This window comes from Tympanuchus pallidicinctus, unplaced genomic scaffold (genome assembly GCF_026119805.1).
Source record: "Tympanuchus pallidicinctus isolate F22 unplaced genomic scaffold, pur_lepc_1.0 scaffold8, whole genome shotgun sequence".
NCBI lineage: Eukaryota > Metazoa > Chordata > Aves > Galliformes > Phasianidae > Tympanuchus > Tympanuchus pallidicinctus.
The window spans coordinates 30532045-30537391 of NW_026294802.1; positions in this window are offsets into that span (position 1 = coordinate 30532045).

Consider the following 5347-nt stretch of genomic DNA (forward strand, 5'->3'; position numbering starts at 1 on the left):
GCGCTTCAGGAGCGTCACAGGTCTTATGTTTATCATAGATTCGTTGCCGCTTTCACAGAATCACAGAATGGCCAGGGTTGGAAGGAACCTCAAGAATCATGAATCTCCATCCCTCCTGCCACATGCAGGGCCACCAACCTCCCCGTTTAATACTAGACCAGGCTGCCCAGGGCCCCATCCAACCTGGCCTTGAACACCTCCAGGACGGGGCATCCACAACCTCTCTGGGCAGCCTGTGCCAGCACCTCACCGCTCTCTCTGTAAAGAACTTCCCCCTGACATCCAATGTCTTGAACAGCTGGCTGGGAGGAGATAGTCACCTTCTGCTTACAAGCTGTGTTTCCAGTTATTATCTTAACTTGGGCGTCATGATTCTGACACTCCGCTAGTTCTGTTGTTACAGGCACTAAGCATGTTCCAAAATAACGCTTAGTGAAACTGATAAGTCAGTGAGAACTGAGAGCAGTAAAATCTCCTCAGCATCTCCTTGGCTTGTTGAGATCCTCTGGACAACCCAGCAATGAGAGAATAACAGGAAAGTGGAAACCAACTGCTGTAGATGCATGCCAGGAAAACAAAGATTGGATTGTTTGACTTTTAAGAATTCAAGTGGAGAATTGCAGATTACCCCAGAGAAATCTTATTTAAAAAAAAAAACACTAACTTTACCAGTGCATCATCTGAGAACAGCAATGCTGGAAATTTCTAAGAAAGTTAAATATTGTTTTTCTTGTATCATTAAAGAATTAGAGTCTGGCAGCCATGGTTTTCCTTTCAGTGCTCCCTCAGCCAAACAAGAGGGGACCTGATGGCCCTTCTGACTCAGCCATGTCTGCGCATCTATTCTTCAGAAAAAAAAAGAAAGGACTGCCTCCTGGAAACTGGGCAGTGCTTCACTAGGCCGGGTTTTTTCAGTACATTGTTCTGCAAGGCCTGTCAGCTCCTATGACACTGAAAACATGAGGCAGCTCCTGCATAAGTTGCCCCAGACACATGAAGCATTTCATCCCCAAAACCAAGGCCCCAGAAGGAGACCAGAAGGGCTCCAAGGAAAGAACTGAGGCAGTGCAGCATAGGCTCTTGCATAGGCTGGACTGGTAGCAGACCACACTGGGGATTTTTCTTGACAGAACCACATCAGAATTCATGCAAAAATACCCATGCTGCTTTTATTTGATTCCCACATGACTCGCAGCTCACCAGGTGCACAGAGCCTAAAGAGGCAGAGTATCAAGCACAGCTCAGGAAATGAAACCTGGAACACCTCTGGAAGCTACTGGAGAGAGTGAACAACTGTGATGGTTTCATATTGTTCGCTCACTAAGCTCCATTACACTTCACTCTCCATTCCCCTCCTGAAAAGGAGAAAATGTGATGCAAAAAAGTTCATGAGTTAAGACAAGGATAGGCAAGACAAAGATAAGACAAGATCACAGTTCTCACTCACTACCTTCTGCCTCAGCCACAAGATGAATCCATAAGATAGGAAGAGTCTAGTAAGCATGCACAATGCCCCAACAGTAGTCCCTGATCTAAATTTAAACTAAGACAGGGGAGATTTACGTTAGATATTATGAGGAAGTTTTTCACTCAGAGGATGGTGATGCACTGGAACAGGTTGCCCAAGGAGGCTGTGGATGCCCCATCCCTGGATGGCGTGGCTCTGGGCAGCCTGGTCTGGTGGTTGGCAACCTGCACATAGCAGGGGGTTGAAACTCAATGATCATTGTGGTCCTTTTCAACCCAAGCCATTCTGTGATGCTATGAATGAAATTGTGCTTCAACCGTCCTCAGAGAAAAGGGCCACAGGTGCATGCTCCATCTCAGAGACGTGTGATGATTCTCAGTCAGAGCTAGGGCAGGCAAAGAAGTGCTTACTGTCTGCATAGGAAGAGCACATGGGTAAGCCTTCTAAAATAGCTTTTCTTTGTCTGTACCAGCTAGGTGCAAAGAACTTCAGTTTTGTGGAGCCTGGATTTTAGTAGTTTGTTACTTTCCCATAGCGTTCTTCTAGAGAAACTGGCTACTTATAGCCTGGACAGCTGTACAGGTCAGTAGGTGAAGAACTGGCTGAATGTTGGGATCAGAACAAAAAAGGAAAACTTCCTATCTTTTCATAGGAGGGTTGTGTCCTAGGCACCAGCATTTGACCTACACATTGAGGAAACTTGAGAAAGTTCTAGATTCTCTGCTAAGGCTTTCATGATTCTCTGTACAGCAGAATTGAATACACCAGTGATGGCAATGCTTGTCAATCCTTGGTGTGACCGGATTGCTGATTGGAAAATTTTGTCTGGAGTTCAAAGGTCTGCAGTTGTTAAAGTGATGAGAGCAGGGTGCGTTTTACACTGAGCATGAGAGGAATAGTTACACTGGTAGTCAAGCATGTATTGCTATTCCGAAGGACTCTTGGGAAAAATACCTCTGCCATAACCTGCCCACTGGTCACTAGGGATCCCACGAGGGCTGGAGGTTAAGTTGTGCCTTCCACCAATGTGGATACCCAAGTAGGACCTGCTAATAATAGAGGAACTACTGAAGCTGTTCTCCAGTGTCTTTTTGACCTTTTAGTTGGGAAGGCCCAGGCAAAGGTGATATTTGCTTCTGTGGGGACATCTGTTCCTGTCCATGGCTGTTGGCCTGTTTGATGTGAAAGTGGTATCATGTTTGCAGGAGTTTCATACTCTGGCATCCTGTGGAACTTGGCTGACAGAGAGTACATCTTGGGTCTTCTTCCTGGAGAATGCTGGCTGCCCATTCTGCACGTGGATCCCATTTGTGTGCTCTGTGTGTGATGCAGGTTTTCTGTTTTTAAAGGCTGCACTGGAAGAAAGGAAGCAAAGAAGCAGGACTGGTTGAAATGCCCTTTGGAAGTGGCTCTGCCTCAGGAAAGGGCAAATTAGATCCTTAGCCTTGCAGACAAAGCTTTTACTGCCTGCCTTCATCTCCCACAAAGTTTTTTGTCTTGCCTGTCCTGCATATTCCTTTGAAGCTTTTGAGCTATTTTATTGTTATATTGTTATAGTCAAATTGTTTTCTGCATTTAAGTACTTAAAAGGCACAGCAACTAAATCAGAGTAAGCACATCTATTAAGCAGTCAGCTTCACCTGGAACTACCTTTCTTTGTTCTGCATCATTTAATGCATTTCCACTTTTTGCACGTTTTGCAGAAGGGGAAGAAAAACAATTCCATGATATGTGACAGCTCTCATTAGCTCTACCTTTTTTCCAACATGTCACCATAGAAGTCATTCAAATCAATTTATCAGAAGTACAAGTTGATGCTCCCAGGCGAATTTTAGTCCAAAAGTATGCTAAGTAGTCCACAAATTATAGTCTTCCTCTTGTTAAGATGTCTCTAAGAGATTTCAGTGGTACAGAGGCTAGTGCTGACAGTCAATGACATTACTAGGTCAAAAAAAGAATATATAGAACTGTTCCGGAGCCTGCTATCTCCTACTTTTCTGAACTGCCTGGTATATAGTGAGTAATGAATACATTAAGCAAGAATAGAGGAAAAAAAGGTGGGAGGAAGAAGCCTTCTTACTAGAGCAATATATGCAAGAAGTGTGCCAGAGCACTCTCCTGCCATGTGCCTGTGTAACGTGCATCATCCGTCTGACCGGTAGCAACCTACCTTGTTGCAAACAGCAAATATAAAATGTCATACTCATACCAAATGTAATCTTCCAAGACAGTCTGTGGGCACATACAGACACAAAACAAAATTGCATCTATTTTGTAGGATTAGCTTTCCACCATGAACAGTCTTGTTACAGCATCAGACAAGAGAGGGTATATGGGCAGACTGCCTTTCTGAGCAGCAACCAGTTGGTGAAGTGTCTGAACTGATCACAGCCATGCTGTGAGAGGAAGTGTCTCTCACCTCTCCTGGCATGGAATTTATTGCTGTTACTTCACACCTGGAAAAAGCCTTGCAAGCCTGAAATTGCTTTTAATAACAACACCAGCTTGTGAATAAAATATTCTATCTCTAAAATGTGGTTTTTATCTTTAAGACTTGCAACCGTGTTTCCTTACTTAATAATATTTTACTCTGCAGTGGGAAGTACTGTTGCATACAAAAGGAGGATGCTTATGCATTTTTAGTCTAGACAGGCAGGTATACAGCAATCGTACATCATACATTAAAAAGCATCCTTAAAACATCACCACGCTCCACTCAAGGTTGCTGCTTGTGATCCATCTCCTCATTTGCTTTCCGTTTCAGTTAGATAAAGAACCTACTACCATAAACTATAGAGAATTACAAATTTAGTTACATTGCAGCTCAAGGAAAATATTAAATCATTAATACTAGCTCATTCCCCACTCTATTCCTTGAACAACAGCTTTGAATGCTGTTACATCAAAGAATAAAAAACAGAAATGCAAAGAAACAAACTGACAAACAGATACATTTTGAAAATATCAACACACCTAAAATCTCTTCACAGACCACTGACCCCTCTGCCACTATGAAAATAGCACCTCCTATTTATTCCATGGAAACTAAAACAGATACAAAGAGCACACTAGCACTATTTGATAAAGCAAATTCTCAGCTACAAAACATTGACCTTCAATATAGTCACCACCACTAACTGCATTTTTGCCAGCAATAAATAAGAGCCTGCATGCCATGCTCATCAACATCAGCATGGTTGTTTGGCATGTGGCTTGTCTCCCCTTGCTATCCCTGCTGCTGAAACACACCACTCATTGCCTCACTGCCCTCACATCCACTGTTTGGTTTCCACAAGCGTTCAGCAAGTGTCAAGGAATGCCAGCCAATGGGTGTCATTTTTTCTGTATAGATGAATTCAATGACCTGTTGTTGCTTCCTGTGCACTTTCATGTCAGACACCATTGTGTCAGAGTGCCCCTCTGCTGCCATCTGTCACACAGCAACATGGAGTGGACATTGGTGGGAAGGTTCAGGCTCTACTGCTGTACCTGCATCTGCCTCTGGCATTGTGGGCCAACATAACAAAATAGGAGGCATTACTTTTGCAGCAGCCCTCATATTTTCACGAATGCAGTTCTTTCTTTCTGCCAGCACCTTCCACATGCAAGACTAATACAACTTACTATCCAAGCATCACTAAAATTGCCCAGTTCTATTTAAATGTAATAGCCCAAAACCTAAATGCTCTAGCTTGTTAAGATTGAACCAAAATGATTCAGACTTAATATTTCACTGAATAAAATTTCATTTTATTAAAAAAAAAAAGACCAAGATGCTACTTTTAAATGAAGTCATTTATTAAACCAATCTGTTTATAGGAGGTATATATATATATTTTATCATTAAGACAACTTTAATGAAATGACTATCTACAAAAA